General features: G+C 47.9%; 2 non-coding genes across 2 annotated transcripts; both read left to right on the forward strand.

Annotated features, from left to right (window-relative positions):
* Positions 1–16,341: 16,341 nt before the first annotated feature.
* On the forward strand, positions 16,342–16,423 carry TRNAS-GCU (transfer RNA serine (anticodon GCU)). Its single transcript has one exon. It is a non-coding gene; the product is annotated as a tRNA-Ser (tRNA).
* A 589-nt stretch (positions 16,424–17,012) lies between these two features.
* Positions 17,013–17,084, forward strand: TRNAT-UGU (transfer RNA threonine (anticodon UGU)). The gene has a single exon. It is a non-coding gene; the product is annotated as a tRNA-Thr (tRNA).
* Positions 17,085–22,657: the final 5,573 nt, after the last annotated feature.

Consider the following 22,657-nt stretch of genomic DNA (forward strand, 5'->3'; position numbering starts at 1 on the left):
ATATCTTAATAAATACGGCCGGGGGACTAGCCCCCGCCTTCCAAAGATAACCAGGCCTCTTGTTCATGTTTCTGGGGTTGGTGTGGTCGGACGGGGGGGTGCGGTAGCCAGTCGCTGACCATGTGAAAAGGGGGGGCCCTTGGCCCACCCGCCCGCATGGCGGCGCGGCGACCGCCTCCCCCGTAGTGCCTCTCGATGGTGGGGCGGGCCCTCAGGTGCGCGACCCACCACCGATTGGCCGGCGACCCCCCCTGACCCGGATACCAGGGTAGGATGTCCGGGTCAGGGGGGGCGTGCTGATGGAGAGGCTGGGCGGGGAGCGTTGCCATCCCCACCCGGCCCCTTGAGAATAAAGAGGCGGGGGAGCGCCCGGGAGACCCTCTTGTTCCCTGGACGCTCCCCCCCCCAACGTGTTGTGCCCCGCGCTCGGGGCTTCTTTGTTTTCCCACCCGCCATCCCTGAAACCAAATGGTTGATGCTGTATTGGTCGTGTTAGGTGTAATTTTGAGGCGATTGTTGCCAACCTGGCTATGCACATGGAAAATTGTCGGGTTATATATTATGCTGATGATGCTTTCTTTAGGAATTTTCTCCTTTTAGTGAACTGAGGAAAATGATATTTTGCCTGACCAAATAATGTCCACTACATATACCCTATGTTACATTCATGTGCATGTCACCCATGCATATTTCTCGTAGTGGCCTGAATCACTAGGCCTCTGCAAACATGTCCTGCAAGTCAAGTCATCAAAGTCTCCCAAACGTTAAGCTAAAATAAAGGCCCATGTATTTTGCATTCTGCATTGTGCATTTTAAATAAATATCGTACTGAGCCCTTTATTTTATTGTGGTTGAACCACTTTCTGAACTTCTGCCAAGACAGTGTTATGAATAACAGTTATCTGTTTTGCTGTACAGAGTGGCATCCCTGCCCGGTGAGGAAATGTAAACAGAACCCGTTCGCGACAGATAAGGCCTAGCTCTCTGTCTCAGCCCCCATGCAATGAACGGAGAAATATATGCTTTTTCTTTATTTCTAGCGATGAACCTTTGTTTCAGATAAAACATCCCCTGACTCCAGACATCAGTTGTACCAGACGTGCTCAAGTCGCCCTGACACAAGAGATTACTCTGCTAAGCCAAAAGTCAGCTCTCCTCCCATTTACACGTCAGTTGCACGCCATGCTCAAAGTTGCACAATTAGGGCAGAGTTCCAGCTGGTCATGCAAATTCCTCCCCTAAGGACCCACCCACCTATGACATCTACCTATCATCTACCTATGACTCATCAAGTGTACGCCCACATGCTCTTATCTCTTTCTTTCTTGCTCGGCCTGGAGCGCTCCTCCCTATGTACAAGGAGTAAATTGTATATATGCTGTTCATTGTTATTAAATGTTAGAAGACTCTTCCTGAACCTCAGTGGTGATGGAACATATTCTCCCTTTGACTCGAGTTATTGGAATAAAGCCCATTTTAACTTGGACACCACGGATCCTGTCTCTCATTTGATGCATGATATTTAGTTAATGCCTAGAAATTCTGCCAGGGTAATATTTTATTTACCACATTAATTGGCGCCCTTGAACAGGGACATGTCCCTTTCCCCACTCGCCGGAGTTTGTAGGTCTAGTCTTTGCCCCCTTCCACAGCCGTGACGGACTTTAAAGTGTACACGCCATTGGGATTACCCGCCACTCCCTCAGGCCCAGGAGGAGGACGGACTGCGACCAGGCATCCATGTGAGGCGGTGAGGAAAGCGGATCGTCTCAACCCAGAGCCCAGCCCGTGAGAGAGCAAGGTCTGAGGTCTCCAGAGGTCCACCTGTTCCAAGGCGCATGCGTAGAAGTCCGAGGCCTTCAAGTTTCAAGATTCTGCTTCCCGGTGAGTACCACTATGGGGAATGCATCAAGATTAAAGACGTGTCTCATTCACGTGAGACCGGTAAAGACGTGTCCATGGTAAACGTGGGTGCGGTAAAGACGTGTCTCATTCACGTGAGACCGGTAAAGACGTGCCCATGGTAAACGTGGGCGCGGTCAAGACGTGTCTCATTTTTGAGACCGGTATGGTTGTACTGTATTTCAGTGCATAAAGTTTTTCAAGTACATGTTTAGCTCTCTGTATCAGTTTAGGTTGTAACTGTTTTAGTGTTTAATATTTGTTTGTGTGTGAATGATTGTTGATTGTTTCAGTCTATTTTTGTGAATATTGGTTTCAAACATGCCACTGTTTTCAAAGTTACGTCAGATAGGGACCAGAAAAGGTATACTAGAAGAACCAGTTAACATCCCGCCTAGAGACACACCTGGTCATTATATGTATAATAAGCATGGATTAGACGCCATTTTGTTTTTAGATTTATGGGTAGACTACACCAAGGACCTGGAGGAAAAGTATAGATGGCCAATCTCGGGTACATGGGATCCTGAATGTATTATGAGGGTGGAGGAAGCGCTATGGAAAAAGAAGTCAAGACCCTCTCAGAAAGATGCCATCGAATTGTGGCGCAAAGAGTCACATAGGAGAACAGAGAAAGAATTGAATAAAGCAGATAGAACTAGACAAGCTGGGGAAAAAGCCAGAGAAAAGGAACTGCGGGAGGAGGGGGAACGTGTCAAAACAGAACAGACTGATAGGGAAAGAAACGCCGTTATTAATGGTATTTATCCCGTTCTGTCAGAAGAACTAGCTAAAGTGAACACCTCAGAGAGACCCAGTAGGTCTCGAACGCCACCACCTGTACCATATAGAGTACATAGAATAAAGCCGACAGCATCTGAAGCATTCATTTCCTCGTATCTAGACGAGTCCCTCCCGGACTACGTTAATGCAGGTTTTCCTCCACCCCCAGCAGCAGATCAGCTCCAGCAACTCCAGCAGCAGCTAGCAAAAGATGACGTAGGTCCCGGGGCAGTGGGAGGGGTGCCTACTGTAGATACAGTCATTCCATTTTGTGTATATGATACAGAACCAGGAAAGGGTTCAATGGTCGTGATTTCACGTAGACTAAGACAAGCTGTTGCATATCTAGAGACATTACCAGACATGAAAGATCACCTAGATAGCATGTATCATTTTATTAGAACGGGGGAGGGACCAGATAGTATAGCACAAGCCATGGCACAGAGAAAAGTAGGGGTTAAGAATCATGTCTTACGTTTTATTATTAACTGCCTGATCAGGGAACAGGACGAAGGGGACGGAGATGTAAAAGCAGGATTGATAGAATGGAGTGATCACATAGATGCCGGTAGACATGAGAAACAGGGACAGATAGATGCCATGTACAAGAAAATACGAAAGGAAATAATAGAAAGGCACAGAAAAGAGTCTGAGGAGAAGGGCGAGTCATCATCCGAAGAGGTAGAGGATCGTCAGGATCCGAAAGGCAAGATTAATTATGTAGGAAAAGGGCGACAGTTTGACAGACCCAAGTGCCTTGATTACCGTAAACAAGGGTCAGCTATAAAGGAAAGGTATTCCCTTGAAGCTCTATTCCAAGCTACTGAGAAAGCACTGAAACAATGGATAGGGAGTGAGAGACCTCCCACACAACACGAAATAGAGTTGGCCCGGTCAGCCACCCAGTGGGTGTCCAATGCCAATATATATAGTAGTGATATAGTGGCTCAGACCTTCTTAAGCCTTCCACCGAACGAACAGCGTTTGGCTGGTATTTACATGGTTCAACACTTGATAACGTTGTATAAAAGTCAGCATTCTGATCCTGGTCACTTGCATAAAATACTTGACGACATTTTACTAGATAGATGGACAGGTTTAGGTACTGAATTAATTAATGTAATCCTGGATCAACGACATAAGTACATAGATTCTCTGACTACATACATGCCTCCAGTCTTACACCATGACAGACATAACGTACACATAGACAGACAGAACCCCCTACGAGAGGTTCATCCCGTTAAGAATGCGGCCAATGAGTTACAACGAGTGTATGTTTACACCCCCTTAACGAAATTAGAGATTCTTGAAATGAAAAAGATGTTGCCTTGTCATGATAAAGACCCAGGGGGATTTCACCGTGAATTAAAAGACATCCTCCGCATAGGAGATTATACGTACGCTGACATTCTGAAGCTATTAAAAGTACTGTTACCTGCAGGGATTTATGAAAAGCTTAAGGAAAAAGACTGGGAAGTGGGTGAGAAAAAGTTAAGTTGGGATGCATTGGAAACAGAAGAGAAGGGCAGGCTCCCAGGAGTTGGTCTTGGAGATAGAGCTAGAGAACTACCTGAATTCCTGATACAAGTTTTGCCAAGATTATTGATTACTAAAAAGGAAGATTGGGATGCTATTTCAGCATGTAAACAAAAGCAAGACGAGGACACTAGTGATTTCTATTCTAGATTTGAGAAATGTTTTACTATTAATAGTGGCCTTAAGCCTGGTAGCGAGTCATTTCCACATCTTTTTGTGAGCAAATTAGTAGAGAATTCCTTACCCCAGATCAAGAATAGAGTACTGAAGGTTGAGAGTACTTGGCAAGCAAACAGCCCTTCACAAATGTTACAGATGCTACAGTATCATCAGAATAGGATTAGAGAAGAGCAGGATCATGAAAAGAGACGCATGAAAGAGACAAAAAGGAAGGTGCTGGTTGCCCAGACGGTACCGGCGACTTCAAACAAACATAACACGACACCTGTCAAAGGGAACTGTAATTATTGCAAACAACCAGGTCACTTTGTAAAGGACTGCACTGTTCTGAAACACAACATTGCTACAGGCAAGACAAAAGAGCGACAGTACGCTCCTAGACAGAATAACACGCAACAGAACACGCAACAGAACACGCAACAGACAGTAGCGAATTATCCTCCACCACCGCCTGTTAATGCCACACCACAAATGTATCAGCACACACAGTCTGACTATCCAGAATATCAACAGTTCTCATGAAACAGCCTCGAGAGGGAAGTAGGCTTGCCCCTTATTGAGGTTCCTGTAGATCAAGAGGGTCCGTATGTACATAGTCGTGTTCTAGGTCAGGATCGAAAGTTTCTGATTGACACAGGGGCGAGCAGAACTACCATCAGTCATGACGAGGTTCCAGGGGCACCTCTCTCGGGCTCACAAAATGTTTCCCTGGGATTTTCAGGAAAGCCTATTGTTAATGAAGTATCAAAACCAGTCTCCCTAGGGGTTGGTCCACTGTCACGTACCACTGACCTGCTACTTACTAAGTCATGTCCAGAAAACTTACTTGGTATGAAGACATTAAAAGATCTAGGAGCAGTTATCTGCTGTTCTCCAGAGGGAGTACGCCTGTTCTTACGTGATTTTAAGGGACATTATGTACTGACTGATTTTGACCACAGACTCAAGAACGTGCCACAGATCCTGTGGGCACAAGGACCGACTGATGTAGGTTACATGGACATTACGCCTCACCATGTCACACTCAAAGCAGGAGTAGTACTTCCACGTATTAGACAATACAAGTTACCACCTGACGCCGAAACAGCATTACTGAAAATAGTTGACGAATTTATTGCACGGGGGGTAGTGGTAGAGACAGTCTCAAATGTATGTAACTCGCCTGTCATTCCTATCCTTAAAAGATCTGATCCTAGTGTATTGCCAGTGTACCGATTGATTATTGACCTGCGAGAATTGAACAAATGTGTAGTACCACAATATCCAGTGGTGCCAGACATTTCTTCATTGTTGACTGCTATTGATTCAGAGGCTACTTACTTTACTGTTATCGACTTGAAGAACGCTTTCTTTAGTGTTCCCATTCACCCAGACAGCCAGTACCTGTTTGGATTTTCATTAAGAGGTCGTAGCTTTGTCTTTACAAGAGCTCCCCAAGGTTTTACAGAAAGCCCTAGTATTTACAGTCAGGCTCTGAAGAGACAGCTAGACAGTGTTCACATGCCTACTAACACTGCCCTACTCCAGTATGTGGACGATATCCTGATTACAGCACGTTCAGAAAAAGAATGTGAAAATGCATCACTGACGGTCTTACATTTTCTGGCTGACAAGGGGCACAAGGTGTCCCCTTCGAAGTTGCAATTCTGTGAAAAGCAAGTAGTGTACCTAGGACACTTGCTTTCCAAGGAGGGGAGACAGCTAACACAAGCACGTATACAGCTCATTGCTAACCTTTCACAGCCCAAGACACAAAAGGAAGTGCGTGCCTTTATTGGCCTCACTTCATACTGTAGGCAATGGATTCCCCAGTATGCCTTTCTAGCCAAACCACTCATACAGTTAACTACACAGGAGGCAGGGGGGACTGTCCTCCCTTGGACACAAGAACACACCTTGGCATTTGAGGAATTAAAAAGAGCTTTATGTCAAGCGCCAGTGTTAGCGACTCCATGTTACAGCAAACCTTTCATGCTTTTTGTAACTGAAAGAGAAGGAACAGCGTTATCTGTTCTCACACAAGATCAAGCAGGAAAACACAAGCCTTGTGCTTATTTTTCTAGCACACTAGACCCAGTGGCCCAGGTTCTGCCTGCATGCCTGAAATCAGTTGCAGCAACAGCCCTAGCCATAAGACAAAGTGATTCAATAGTATTGGGCCACCCTCTGACAGTACAGGTTCCACATGCAGTGGAGGTACTCTTAAACAGAACTCAGACACAACACTTGACTGTAGCAAGACTGACAGGATATGAACTGACATTATTTCAACCACACATAGAGATCAGACGTTGTAATATTCTGAACCCTGCAACACTTTTGCCCTCAAGTACAGTAAATGCACCATCACATGACTGTGTGGAACTAATGAATATAGTGACGAAACCAAGACAAGACCTGACAGATATTGCACTTTCAGACCCAGACTTAACGCTCTATGTAGATGGATCATGCATGAGAACGAGTGCAGGAGAGTTAGTAGCGGCCTATGCTGTGACCACTGATAAAGAAGTCATAGAGACACAGAAAATAGACACATTGTCAGCACAAGCAGCAGAGCTCATCGCTCTGACACAAGCCTGCATAAGAGCTAAGCACTTGAAAGTAAACATTTATACTGATTCGCAATATGCCTTTGGCGTTGTTCATGACTTCGGGGTACTATGGAGGGAGAGAGGTTTCCTGACCTCCCATGGGACCAAGATTCAGCATGGCCAGCTTATTCAAGCCCTGTTAGAAGCCATACATTTACCTACAGCCATTTCTATCCTGAAGTGCAAAGCTCACACCAAAGTTACAGACACCATTTCCCAGGGTAATATTTTATATTGTATATTTTATTTATTTACCACAGAACTGTAAAATATGTTATAATTTGCAATTGTGTTTAGGAAGTTTTTCTCCCTTTAGTGTATTGTGCTGAAATATGTATAATTTACAATTGTGTTTAGGACCTTTTTCCCTTTGTAGCCTTACTGTGATGCTTGATGTGTTAGTCAGAGTAGTTGTCCATTAGAATTTTTTCCCATAGGTCGTCGTATTTATTAGGTATGGGGCATGCGGTAAGGTCATGACCGGTGAGCACCTATTTTTAAGGTCTGAGGGGGCGGGCATCATCCTATGGAGGTTCCCGCCCAGGGGGAGGGGCCATTGGCCACTCCTAGAACTTCAGGGGCAAGGTAACTGATGCTTCAAAGGAGCGCGGGTTGGAGTAGTCACGCTTTCCTTAGGCTGGTAGTCACCCCGCGCGCGCATACTCATGACGTCACCGGATGGCGCAGAGTAAGGGCCCTCCTTTAGTGGGTAAATGGAGTTAACGGCGTAGACCAGGTAATTACCGGGCCCGGCTGCGCATGCGCACATCTCTAGGTGAGGTGCAGCTAGTAGGACCTGACACCGGTTAGCGACCTTGCCATATGGCCAGAAATGTAGGATACAAAAATCAAGATGAGGATGTTAGATTCGGTTAGGAAACAACCTGTATTAGAGTTTTGTTAAGGTTTGTTGAAATTGGCATTGTATATACACATAAGCGGCGTTCCTTTGTGTTCACTGTACCCCTTGTTGTAAGCAGAACAGATATCGCTAAAACACTGACTGTGTTATCCCGCTAGCATAGACCCATGCACACACGTACTCGACAGCCATTTTAGGTACCATGGTCTCTCTGCTTGCGATTGATCACCAGCGCCCCTTCCCTGACCCTGCAAGCTTCCCCCATGCACCCTGACCGCCCCCGCTCTCACATGTACAAGTCATGAGCCCTCCCTTCCCGCATGACTCTGTCTCTGAGAAGCGCACCCCGCGCCTGACCAACACCTCCTTTCCTTCCATGAATATCCCTCCTTTGATGAGCCCGACCTCTGAGCCTGAATGTCTGCACGGACCGCTGGTCATCCCTTAGCCTGAGGATACAGTTTATTGCCCACTACTGTATGCACTCGTCTCTCTTGAAAGAAGCCACTATTGATCATGACCGCCCCACCCCCTGAGATTCGATCAGGCACACACATTCCAATGGAATCAGCAGAACACTCAGCTGCGTGACAGCCCCCTCCTATTGCATGGAGGATAAGGGCCCCTACTGTAGCCACGTGTTGGAACATCTTCATACTTCACAATGTATTGATTGTAATAAAGGATGCCTGTGTGCCACGAACCTGTGTATAAAAGGCGAAGCCTCAGAGAAACTTGTTAGAGCACCTCCCGAAGACACTATGCGAGTGTCCCAAATGACATGCTCTCCTCATGAGAAATAAACTCTGTCCTTGTCTTCCTGCTTCCAGTGCCCGTCTCTTTATTTGGTAATTATTCAAGATGGAAACGAAGAGTCGCCCTGCACCACCAGCCTGGGCATCCGGTGCGTTATGGGCTGACTTTTCTACAATTGGCGCCCCAACGCGGGGTCCATCAGCGACATAAGGTCCGGTAAGAGAGGTCCAGGCGATGGGGTGAACATCTAAATGATTGGAGTATACCTGCCTTGAGAGGGCCCTCGTCCGGCTGCCGATTGAATGAACTTCACCGATTCCGAACGGACCTCTCTCAAGTGACCTATTGTCCTGACTGGAATCCCACAGGAATGCTGCGGTAAAAACATGGAGAAAGAGACCGATCGGGCGCTGGAAAAAGGAAGGCGAAGAACTGTCCACATGGTCCGGTCCGGGTAAGGTCATGACACACGACAAATTGCGAAATTGATTGATTGATTGTTTGAAAATACTAGTATTACTTATTGATTGTCTCTGAGAGATTCTCTATTTGCAAACAAGCACAGAGTCGCCATACTCTGTTTAGTCTTTGCAGATAGTGAAGGATAGGTAATGCAGACTTTTGTCCCCATGGTAATCCGTCATACCTATTTTTCTCCCCATTGATTGATTGATTGAATCGAGCATTGAATTGTTCGAAGTTGGTTCTCTTAAGGATCTTCTCTGCCTGCAAACGGGGAAGAATAGGAATATTCTCTCTCCCTTTGCCGATAGTGAAGGGTAGGTAACGCAAGCCTTTAACACGTCGTACCTATTTCATTCCTCATTGATTGATTGATTGTCCGAACATTGACTGTTTGGAATTGGTTCTTTTTGGAGGTATTCTCTATTTGCAAACAAACACAGAGTCGCCATGCTCTGTCTAGTCTTTGCAAGTAGTGAAGGGTAGGTAATGCGGACCTTTGTCCCCCGTTGTAATCTGTCATGCCTATCTACTCCCCACTGATTGATACGCCAGTTTCACCCGGACCATTTGCTAGAGGTAGGTCATCTGCCCCGAACAGAGAACACCCCTAGTGAAAAGGACATATACAATAATAACGAAGTGATCACTGTATCCTGTTAACAGAAACTTTAGCATGAAACAACCTGGAAAGAAAGGAATAGGAAAACGAAAATCAGTAGGCCACTGATGAACTTTTTATTAAAGAACGAACAAGGAAACGATAACAATACCTAATGATAAAACCTATGATTGTCCTAGAAACAAGAAAGGTTAGAAATAAGTCCGTAATAAGAAACCTGAAAACAGTAAGAGAAACCAAGCGTGACATTGCAACGGTCACAAGGCAACGAGGCTTCTTCGCCCCTCACTGCCCCAAACATGTCTGTCCCACCTCCTGCCACGCCCAATAACGGCAACCTGAGAAAGATACAAAGCAACAGACATCCGCCCCCATTCTGGAAACTTCCAAAGTGCAACAGGTTTACGGCTACGCCCAGCCGGGAACAACACATATAGGGCGGGTCCTGCTGCCAACAGTCGGCCAGAGATCATCACGTAGGGTGTAGCCGGAGGAGAGGCCGAGGCCGAAGGGACCCGGCCAAGGGGACTGCTACGACAACCCTGGAGAGTTGCAAGGGGGGGAATGTCTATGTCCTCGACCCTCCCCTCTCTCTCCCAGTCTGAACCAACATCCATGAAGGGCCTGAAGAGAGGTCGAGGCCGACGGGATCCGGTCGCAGCGGCTGCTACTACAACACTGGAGAGTTGCAGGGGGGGGGATGTCCGTGTCCTCGACCCCCCTCTCTCTCTCCCAGCCGTGGCAAGGAGCGTCCGGCCACCATCAACCAGAGGCCTGGCCCAAAGACGGACGGGACGTTTCTTTTTTCTTCCATAATGGCAGCGACAACAGTGGGGGGGGGATGTCTTGCACATGCTTCCGACCCCCCCCCCCCTCGTCCTCATCGCCTGGTCCGGCTATAACAAATGTCAAGCGAGACGCCGTGGGGTGCACTGGGAGGGAGAGGCGGTGCGAACAAGCCTCTCCCGCCTCCCCAGGTGGAGGCTTCCCAGCTGCACCCTCAGCGCTCCAGGCGCCCGGAAAAGGGTTCTTCCACTGTGGCGATGCTGCAACGCCTCGCCCGGCAGGGTGGAGCCCGTCCGCTCATTTGACCCCGCGATCGCCGGTAGCTGCCGAACTCTCAAAATGGCGATCGACCTGGCAAGAGCGGGCCCAGCATGAAGGAATCGCCCGGTCACCAGTTGACTCCACCACCATAGTCCTCCACGACCTTGAAGATTCTAGAGGAGCCGCGGGAGTCCCCGAACCCATCAGATACCCCCGATGGGGAATGACTGCCATGATTGCCCACGAAACGATGGAAATGTAGCCGCAGGACGTCGGCGCTCCCATGCTGACGCCGGCCTCAGTTTGAATAACTAGAATCTTGCAGACTACAGTTCGGATCAGTTCCGGTGAAAGCACAGTATGACCCGGTAGGAACATTGTTGCCTCCCTCCCTTTTTGATTGATGGTTCAGACCACCGATCCCTTCTTTTACCCTTTAACGGAACTTTTGGACTGCCAAAAGAAGCTCTGGGCCAACCACGAGTTAGTAGACATTTAGACTATGCCTGGATCTGCCTGACTGCACCTAAAATGGCGCCGATGCAAATGAAACTTCCAACTCCTTGTTGTACCCCGATTGTTCAGCCCTGGTGTCATGAGATATGATATGGGATGGGTACTGGTTATAGGTTCGGACAATGAATTGATATTGGATGGGTACTGATTATGTGTTCAGACGGCAAATTGACATCAGATGGGTATTAATTGAACATTCGGACAATGAATTGTTGTTTAAGTTTTGCACATCATGATTATTGAAAGTTGGAAGCCCAACACTTATGACACTCGCTCACACTGAAGTCTCGACATGATTTTATTGCGCTTTTCGCACTTTTATTATGAAATAAACGACCACTGACTCCACTAAAGTTTTTTACTAATAAAGTATCCCCACATCTACAGTTCCAGCCTGCTCCGTGGCCGGCCCACGGGGTTGTAGGCCCATATTTATGCACCGACATTCTTATTAAAGATTTTTGGAAAAAGCAAACATAGTTGTCACGTGTGAATTGGTAATTTTCGAATAAATGACCACTGTTTAAAGGATTAAAAAGTATAGTACGTAGAAATATTGCAAAAATGAAGGGTCCAAGTTTTCGCTGTGTGCGTTTTTCCTTTTTGGACAGCCAAAAAGCCACCGCTAAAAATCCTGGTATTTAGCCTATACTTTATATGCTACCTGTATAAAAAGAGTCACACTAACGGTCCACCGGGGCTTAAACGCCCAGTTGGCAGGGACTGCATCCCGTGGAGATAGGCCGAGTATGCAGTAAGTAAAAGCCTTTCTGGGTTTATGCACGCTAATGTGTCTATCAATGTAGCCCCTGCCCCCTTCTTTTTCCCTCTCTCTGCAGGTCACATCGGAATATCGATCAATGTATGAAAACGGTGATCTAGCGGACGAAGAGACGGGAAAAAGGGTTTTGATTATGGTACCTAACCGCAACAAGCAAACCATGACTATTTTTCTCTCTCTGAACTTAGCGCCTGAGAGGGCAGCCTGAAGGGGAAACCACAAAATATAACTTCGCTTGGCACCCCGAATAGTACAACTAAAATGACGTGCGCTAATGAATGAGCATCCTACAATTAATTAAATAGGGAAAGTTAAGGAATATTTTGAGGTGAGGTACATTTAAAATTTACTGCATCCTTCTTCGCACCCTCCTAGACATGTAACTCCAAGCTGCCCCACTGTTCTCCAACTGACACCAACCGTTGTCTCAGCCTGGAAACGCATTTGCTAAAAATGACTCGAATAAACCACCGTGAGCATTAGCCCGACCAGGGTAGTTTGTGACCAATTGCCAAAGGCGTAAGTGTGTACAATCAAAGCCACCAGCAAAAGGCAGCCAACGAATAAAGGAGAAGAAAAAGGTAAAAAGAGCTTAGGATGCTAAGAATGCACAGCATACAGAAAGGGATAATTTTGGCCAATAACTGTTTTATGTTTTGTCTTGGATTTTTGTACATAATACATGTACTGTCTTCCCCGTCTGAGTTTGTGTATACGTGATGCATGGATCTACGTCGCCCCTCTGCCTGTGTTTCCGTAGTACTTAATCCCTGTTGTTCTGTGTTGTGTGTGCGCTGAATGGCCCATTATTGTACACACCTCTCTCTCTCTCTCTCTCTCTCGTTCCATGTCATGCGTGTACAGAATGGACCATTTTAGAGTGTGATCTCTCTCTCTCTCTCTCTCTCTCTCTCTCCCTCTCTCTCTCTCTCTCTCTCTCTCACTCTCTCCCTCACTCTCTCTCTCTCTCTCTCTCTCTCTCTCTCACTCTCACTCTCTAAAGCCACCCGTTCCCCCTTTCCTTGTATGGTAACGTTGTGCCCCTCCCGGCACAACACCTAATTGGGTTTCCTCGAACACAAAGGTGTTTGGAAAAATTGACAGGAACTAAAACGACTGTAACTTGCCATATTACTACCTCTCCTTTCTGCAAAACAATAGAACCCGAGTTGGTCATGAAAGAAAGGACGGGTCAGGCGACTAACGTCCCCTAATCTGGCCTTTATAGGGGGACTATAACGTCAATGGCCTCCTGTTTCTCAGTTCGCTAAAAATGCAATTCCCAATGCACAGATTACTTCACTCCTCTGCACTTAAGTGTGGATGTCCAGAGTACCCCCACTTCTCCCGATCGACCCCAGCTCCCTGTCCAAAACGCCCCCTTTTCTCCGATTAACCCCAGCTTCATGTCATCTACCCTCGAAAGCGAAATTGATGACCTTGATTAACGTTCACCCCCCAAGAAAAGCCTGTTTTACGTGCACCCCCTCCCCCTTCTTCATGACGATAACGCCTCGCTTACCAGAGTTAGCCGACCCCGAGGGGAAATGTAAGAGTGTCGATACTTGGGTTAAAGGGAAGGGCGAGTCTCTACATAAGGACTCGATTTTGAGTTTGATATAATACACTGCGTATAAAGGTCCAATTTCTCTCCACGTACGTCACGAATGAGCACCGAACAGGTTTATTAATGCCATAGCAATGCACTCCTACAGACACCATAAGTGACGACTTCTGACTGTGACCGATGAACTTATCCCCCACCTACATAGGATTGGGGACGGAATTGAGATGTATAAATGTCTTCTCCTGCCAGTTTTTCTAAAAATTGTTTTCTACCCATTCAAAGATTCGATCACCGGAGGAGAGGAGCTGGACGTGACGCACAGCCTGGCCACAGATCATGAAGCACATGTGACCGCAACCAAAGGTGGAGCCGCAGAGCAACGAGACGCGGGACGAGGAACAACTTTCAAACTCAGCTGATGAAGAAATGAAGGGCTGCCTTGAAGCCCTCGACTTGCTGACCCACTCGTGCCTGAAGTCCCCGTCCCCTTTTGAGTCCGACTGATGGGCCTGCCTGCTCATTGTCCTTTGCTCCCTTGGTCCCTTGGTGTGTTCGAAGATCTGGCCCCACTCCGCCCTCTCTTCCCTCGATTATTCAACAAACTCTTTCATATAAACTTTGACTATGGACTGGGATTTTGCCACGGAAAAAGAAAGACACGCAGTTTCCCAGCATGAGGCACCCCTAAGAAAATGAGTTAGGAAACAGGACTGTGATCTAACAGCAGAGGACTGATCGCACCCTGCAACGCGTAAGGATGATTCCGAGCTGGACTTATAGCTCCACCGCCGGTGCTCAAAAGCGCCAACGAAAAGAAAAACGGACTAACAGAGTCTACCAGTGGTGGCTCGTCAGTGAAAAAGACATTTTCACTAAGACCCCCTTCCTGAACTTTCTCCCTAAATTCCTGTTGCTTTCAAAAATGTTTTCGGTCACTTAAGTCCAAAAGTCTCATATAGCACTTTTTACTATATGTTGATGTCATTGAAAAGAAAGTCAGAACCTGAGTCTATAATATGTCAGAACGTTTTTCCTGATTGCCCTCGACTACGTGTTATGCCGATCTCTAGATTTGTATGAATAACGCAGCGAATGTAAATTCATATGTACCGTATTCCGCCAATTGTATCGACTGCATATGGCTACACGCAATTTGCTAGCATTTGACGAACGTTATTTCATTGGCCACACATGACCATATGTACACTCCATCAGTTGGGGTAAACACAAATGTACTAGCTATGTATAAAAAGCGGCGACTGTTGAAATTGGCATTGTATATACACATAAGCGGCGTTCATTTGTGTTCACTGTACCCCTTGTTGTAAGCAGAACAGATATCGCTAAAACACTGACTGTGTTATCCCGCTAGCATAGACCCATGCACACACGTACTCGACAGCCATTTTAGGTACCATGGTCTCTCTGCTTGCGATTGATCACCAGCGCCCCTTCCCTGACCCTGCAAGCTTCCCCCATGCACCCTGACCGCCCCCGCTCTCACATGTACAAGTCATGAGCCCTCCCTTCCCGCATGACTCTGTCTCTGAGAATCGCACCCCGCGCCTGACCAACACCTCCTTTCCTTCCATGAATACCCCTCCTTTGATGACCCCGACCTCTGAGCCTGAATGTCTGCACGGACCGCTGGTCATCCCTTAGCCTGAGGATACAGTTTATTGCCCACTACTGTATGCACTCGTCTCTCTTGAAAGAAGCCACTATTGATCATGACCGCCCCACCCCCTGAGATTCGATCAGGCACACACATTCCAATGGAATCAGCAGAACACTCAGCTGCGTGACAGCCCCCTCCTATTGCATGGAGGATAAGGGCCCCTACTGTAGCCACGTGTTGGAACATCTTCATACTTCACAATGTATTGATTGTAATAAAGGATGCCTGTGTGCCACGAACCTGTGTATAAAAGGCGAAGCCTCAGAGAAACTTGTTAGAGCACCTCCCGAAGACACTATGCGAGTGTCCCAAATGACATGCTCTCCTCATGAGAAATAAACTCTGTCCTTGTCTTCCTGCTTCCAGTGCCCGTCTCTTTATTTGGTAATTATTCAAGATGGAAACGAAGAGTCGCCCTGCACCAGCAGCCTGGGCATCCGGTGCATTATGGGCTGACTTTTCTACAGGTTAGCCTCTCAAACTTGTTGACGATATTGTATCTAATGTCCTGCTGATTTTTGTATAAATTGTTGACCGTGCAATTAAAAACCTTTTTTAATTTCATATCTTAATAAATACGGCCGGGGGACTAGCCCCCGCCTTCCAAAGATAACCAGGCCTCTTGTTCATGTTTCTGGGGTTGGTGTGGTCAGATGGGGGGGGCGGTAGCCAGTCGCTGACCATGCTCACAACCTCAGCATGCCTCAATGCAAGTACTGCTGTATAAGTACCGCGCGCTAACCGATTGCACCACTGGAGCTCACTATTCTCATATCTCCCCAGTTGAGCCATCTAGAGCTGACCAAGTAGATACTGGCACTGCTCCCTTATTCACTGTGCAAGATCGACTCACATGCTAGCATGTTATCATGACTATTAAAAACTACAGTCCTAATGGAAAAGATTTGATAATTCTGCTATATCATGTGCTCTGTCTATTGAACACCACATACATTTGCCAGTTCTGACACAGTCTAGGAGAAACTTATGATTATTTGTAATTAGCACATAGTAAGAATTTCCTAAAAAATGAAACATAGTCACCTAAGGCAGACGAGGTGGCCGAGTGGTTAAGGCGATGGACTGCTAATCAATTGTGCTCTGCACGCGTGGGTTGGAATCCCACCTTCGTTGGAACGCCATCAGACACTCTTTTGAAGGTGGGCATGTCTCGTAGTACAATTACACTCTCTTTCAAGACACAGCTATAATCCACTAGAAGGGCCCAACTGACTATTCCATTTTGGCAATTATGTCAAATTAAGGGAAGTGTTTTGTGCTTAATTGAAATTAGATCTTTCATGAAGTGTCCAGAGGATTGCCTTTCCCTCACTCCTGGCCTTCTAACCAGTTTGGATAGATAGACTGATAAGAAAGCAGCTCTTACTCCTAAAGTTTCAGCCATCTCAAGTGTATGACTGTTGACATATGTCTGCCCCACAGAGACAGATCACTTCTAATAAGTGAGTTCTCTATCTGTCACTGATTGCGGACATACTAACTAGAGATATCAGTATGGTCATAAATGTGAATACTCTTATGTTCTCAAATCAAAATGGAGTTTTTCCTACTTCCAAGAAAAGTGTCTTAAGCATGCTCTTCAATTTGTGCACGCATGTAGACATTCAAATGCAACTGCATTTCCATACAGAGTCTCAAAATCATAGATATCTTCATACCGCAGTAAGAATACATGAAGCGATTTACATACTGCAGGCAGGCTGGCCTTGTAGCTCCGTGGCAGAGCACTGGTCTTGTAAACCAGGGGTCATGAGTTCAAGCCTCATCAGGGCCTTTTTATATGTGAGTTTCTGTATGTTGTTTCCAAGTCATTCTTTCTAGGAGTCACACATTGTCTTAAGTTTGCTTATTGACAAGCTTCACTTTCCTGCTTTCATCGTATCAAGAAGACTTCATGAAAACCATTGAACCACAAACTATTGCCTCACCCCTTATTTATTTATTTATTTATTTATTTATTTAGCGATTTATAGAGCGCCTGGTGACCCGGAGGCATCCCGCGCTGTAGCATTTGTGGAGATCAGAGGGGAGAGGGGACTTTATTTTGGGAACAGCAGCGTTTTCAATTTTTTCCGGAAAAGGAGACGGCTGGGTTCCTGCCTCAGGGGGCGAGGAAGTGAGTTCCATCCTGAGGATGCTTTTACAGAAAAGCGTTGACCGCCGGTGCGTGCCTTCCTGTATCTGGGGACGTTGGCCAGACGCTCATTGTTCGAGCGTAGGGATCTGGGGGCCTTGTAGGGGGTAACCAGGTCTCTCAGGATAGCAGGGCCGAGACCGTTGAGAAGTTTGTGTGCGGTGAACAGGGCCTTGAATTCTACCCTTTGTCGTATTGGAAGCCAGTGGAGGGCCTTGATCGCTGGTCTGGCTGAGACTCTGGAAGGGAGATTCATAAGGAGCTGGGCAGCTGCGTTTTGCGTACGCTGAAGTTTAGCCATAGTGGCTTCAGGAGCTCCTAGATAGACCGTGTTACTGTAGTCTAGCCGCGCAAGGATCAGGCCTTGGACCAAGAGTTTCCTAGATAGGGGCGGAAGTAGTGGGAGGATCCTGCGGATGGAGCGCATGAGACCAAAACAGGTGCCTGCTGTTTTGGCTGCTTGGGTTTTCAGAGACAGCTCGGGTTCCAGCCAGACTCCTAAGGTCTTAATTACTTGTTTCGGGGTGGGTACTTCCCCGAAGACGTCTGGCCAGACCGAAGAGGGGATGGTGGTCCATTGCTTGCCCAAAAGCATGACTTCTGTCTATGATCCGTTTAGCTTGAGCGATGACTCGCACATCCAGTGGTGAATTTGCTGGAGGCAGTTCGGCAGATTGTCTGGGTGATTGTCCAGATGTGAGAGTGAGACAACCAATTGCGTGTCGTCCGCATAGCTCACTATCTTAATCCCGAAGGGGGGACGACATCCTCGAGGGGGGCCATGTAGGCGTTAAATAAAGTGGGGCTTAGGGATGACCCCTGGGGGACTCTGCTCGCAATTGGGAGGGAGGCAGTGTGGGAGTTGCCATCCCATACTTGGAACGAGCACCCTGAAAGGAAGGATTCTATCCATGTGAGCGCCGAACCTGCGAGCCCTGCCACGGCCAGCCGATGGAGTAGGACACGATGGTTAACCGTGTCGAAGGCTGCGCTGAGGTCCAGGAGGATCACTGCCAGTGACCCTCCTGAATCCAGGATGCACCTTGCCTCCTCGATGACAGCGAGAAGGGCGGTATCTAAACCGTGGCCCGGGCGGAATCCAGTTTGTGACTGCCGCAGAAGGTTGTTTGATTCAAGGAACTGTGACAGTTGCCCATTGACCAGTTTCTCGGCCATTTTGCTGACGCATGGGAGGAGTGAGATTGGCCGGTAGTTCGCCATGTCGGGGGGGTCCAAATGAGGTTTTTTTAGGAGTGCCTTGACTACTGCACTCTTCCAGCTTGGGGGGACAGAGCCTTGAGATAGCGAGATGTTTATCAGCTCCGTGATCGTAGGCACGATGACAGGGGCTACTGTTTTCAGGAATCTAATGGGGGCAGGATCTAGAGGGGAGCCGCTTTTCATTTTGGCCGTGGTTGTGCCTACTTCGTCCAGTGTTACTGCTCTGAAAGCGGTCAGCTGAGGATGCATGATGTTTCCTGAGAGGTTGGCAGATGCATCATTGTCCATGTGGTTCAGCAGGCAGGGATGGGGGAGGGAGACTAGAATACGTGCGATTTTGGAGTTGAAGTAGTTAGCCAATTCATCACTTCTGTCCGCCGGGGGAGTGATGGATGAGGGGGGAGCTAGTATTTTCAATAGCTCTTTGGCGATGAGAAAGGATTCCCTTGCCGAGTTGGTGGAGTTTTTTATTCTAGTGTCGTAGTGTGAGGCTTTAGTGAGCTTCAGGGTTGATTTGTAGATTCTCACCGACCTCTGATAGGCTTCCTTGCTGGCGTGCAGCCAGTCTTTCCTCCATAGTCGCTCTGCTTTTTTGCAGTCTTTGCGGAGAGTCCGGAGTTCCGGGGTGTACCATGGGGCAGATCCTAATTTCCCGTTTTTATCCTCACGGGTTTTTAAGGGGAGGATAGAGTCGAGTGACATGGAGATCCACTCCCTGAATTTGCTATCTGCGGTGACCGGATCTTCCGAAGGGGTAGCGGTGGTAGAGTTCAGGGTTCTGGCCCATTCCTGTGCGGAGAGTCTGGCCCATGCCCTGTTCCTGGTATAGGTGGTGGGTTTGTGGAGTTTCTTGAAGGCTCCTGGTAGGCGGAGAGAGACCATGAAGTGGTCCGTCCATGGGAGGGGTAGGGACTCTTTGGCTTGAAGGGTGGGGATGTTGGTAAACACTGGATCGAGTAAATGACCTTTAGTGTGTGTGGCTCCAGAGTTGATGAGGTGGAGACCGTAGGCAGCCAGTTCTGCAATCAAGTCGACTGCCCCTGTATCTAGGGGGTCATCGAAGTGGATGTTGAGGTCTCCTAGTATCGCGAAGTTAGATGTGGAGTGGGCCTGAGACGCTATGGCTTCTAAGAGAGCACTGGCAAAAGGGCCAGAGTGGCCAGGGGGACGATAAACTAGGAGGCCGGACAGTGAGCTAGTCGGCGCTAACTGGATGGTAAAATAGAGGCTTTCGGAGTCCAGGATATGGGCGTCGTTGGCTCTGCAAGAGAGGTAGTCCCGGTAGATGATGGCCAGTCCTCCTCCTCTGCCTGAAGGACGAGGTTGGGATTGGATAAGGAAGCCCGGAGGGAGGGCTCGAACAACGTCTGAGTCCGAGTGGTCGGTAAGCCATGTTTCAGAGAGGAACAAAATGTCGATCTCGTGGTCTTCTATTAGGTGATTAATGAACCGCGCGTGCATAGGGAGTGAGCGACAGTTCAGAGTGGCCAGTTTAAGAGCCGAAGGAATGGCGGGTCGACTGTGGAGATGTAGCTGAACTGGGCAGCAGAGTGTGCAGCTGGTAAATGGTCCGTCAAGATCATGGACATAGTTACATGAGCTATCATTGCTGGGTCTGAGACTGAGGAGGTCCCGACGCGAGAAGCTTACCCTAGGGGAAGCTAGGTCCGGCATGGGTTCTGGCCCTGAGCCCGGCCGTGCGCGGACGGGCGCAGACGGGCTTGCCTTAGGCGCGCCTCCGGCGCGCAAACGGCGCTCCCGCTGCGCTCGTCCGCTGCGCTGGTATGGCCGACACATTTGAGGCGAGGGATGTGGGCGTGGCCTCGTTGTGGGCGTGTCTACGCCTTCGAGCCGCGATGGCGGTTTGAGGGGTTTCCCTGTATCAGCGCTATGTTCCGCTGTGTCAGGGGGTGTCAGGAGGGCTGCTCGGCGCGTTAGGCAAGCGCGTCTGAAACAAGTGAGTAGGTTTTTAAAAGCAGTGCAAGTGACAAGTAAGTTTTAAAACACAGAGCAAAATACAGTCCTCCGGCTTTCCGCCTCAGAGGTAAACAAAAGAATAAAGTGCATCAAAACAAACATCGATCGCCTGACGAACGCCTGACAAACGCCATTCTCACCCCGCCGGGCAAGCCCTGCCGGTCAAAGCCAAATAAGCCATGCATATTTGAAGTTCCTTTGAAAGTCAGAGCGAGGACTATGACCTCTGTTCCGACTGAGTCTGCATCCACAGAAAGGATGAAATAAGGATCTAGAAATTTCACCAAGGAGATGTGAACTTCATCCCCCTTAAAATACTTTTCCTCCCAGATGCCTCGGCTCTTAGTCAAATGAGGTTAATCTTCAAAACCCCACCCCCACTAACCATAAATATCCGACTCTCCTGCTGTCCATTCAAATGATACAAGGTATCTTGTACATAGAGAGAATGTGAGAAAAAGCAGAATCGCTTCATAGATTTGGTGACCTTGGAAGGGTGGGCTGGATAAAGAAGTGAACCTGATTTCGGGAAAAGGAGTATCGTGATGGGGATGAGGAAAAGAGAACATGGACCACATTCACAAGTTAGAGAAATAAATGTAATAGGTTGAATGGTTTTAAAAAGTTAACTTTGAGCAGGAATTGTGTTTTTTAACCTGCAAAGAATTAAAAAATCAATGTGGGATTGGAGGCACAATCTGAGCAGAAAGCACCATAAGCTGCTATGGTGCAACTCTTATGTTGACTAGAAACATTAATATGATGACGCTCTTCTTTTGATATGTCTTTCACTTAAATTGTATTGTAAGTAGCTGATACAGCACTGTTTGCAGCTCCTCAGTATATGGTTATCCCGTGACAACAATGTTTTCATCATATTTATTATTCTACAAATGAAAAGGGGGGGCTCTTGGCCCCCCCGCCCGCATAGCGGCGCGGCGACCGCCTCCTCCTCTGTGCATCTCGGTGGTGGGGCATGCCCTCCTGGGCGCGCCCCACCACCGATTGGTTGGCGCCCTCCCTGACCTGGATGGCATTGTAGGACATCCGGGTCAGGGGGGCGGGCCGCAGGAGGGGCTGGGTGGGGGGCGTAGCCACCCCTCATCAGGCCCCTCATGGATAAAGAAGCGGGGAGTGCCCGGGAGACCCTCTTGTTCCCTGGACGCTCCCCCACATCGTGTCATGCCCCGTGCTCGGGGCTTCTTGTTTGTCTTTTCTCTCTCCTCTGCAGGGTATACGGTGCGGAAGCCGCGGGTTGCTGAGGAGTCGAACAGCGGGCATGTTGGTATCTGGCAGGAATCGACATGCGTCCAGGGGCCGACCGAAGCAGACTACGAGGTCGTTTTTGAAGCAGCGGCCTCGCACGGAGATCTACGGCAGGAGAGGGCTTGGTCTGGAAATGACGGCCTGCTATGTGCGTTCGCAAGAGACTACGTCTGGAGGCACTCGAGACCGAACGGAGTGTAAGTTTTTACCACCGGGATTGGGGTGCTGCAGCACGTATGTTTCTGGGCATTGCTGCAGGTATTTCTGCATGTATTTTCTGGGCAGTATATGGCCATGGGGCAGGCATGTTGGTTTAGGGGCATGTTGTGCGTGGCCTCATCTAATTAATGTTAGCGGCGGCGGGCGGTGTGTTGCTGACTGGGCTTTGTTGCGAAAACTTTAGTATGGCTTAGACGCAGTGCAACATCGCCTTGGGCTGCATTCCAGTTCAGTTGGGTGTAGTGTCCCACCCGTGAAAGCAATACAAATACTCTTATCATAGTACTATGAAAACACGTACCATTGATTCTTTTTCTAAAATATGTACATTATTACATTTTCAAACTGTATTAGACAGGCAAGTACAGTAAATTAAATCCTGTCGTTGAAACAAAAACCGAATGTAAATATTCTTGAACCGCAGAGTGAGCGATAGTGCAGTGGCGCTGTCTTCAGCCTTTGGTGTCGCAGGTCCCTAAAAGACAAGGGGGGGGGACACTATTGTACAAAGCTTCACATGCTAAACGGAG

This window comes from Lissotriton helveticus, chromosome 5_1, assembly GCF_964261635.1.
Source record: "Lissotriton helveticus chromosome 5_1, aLisHel1.1, whole genome shotgun sequence".
Lineage (NCBI taxonomy): Eukaryota > Metazoa > Chordata > Amphibia > Caudata > Salamandridae > Lissotriton > Lissotriton helveticus.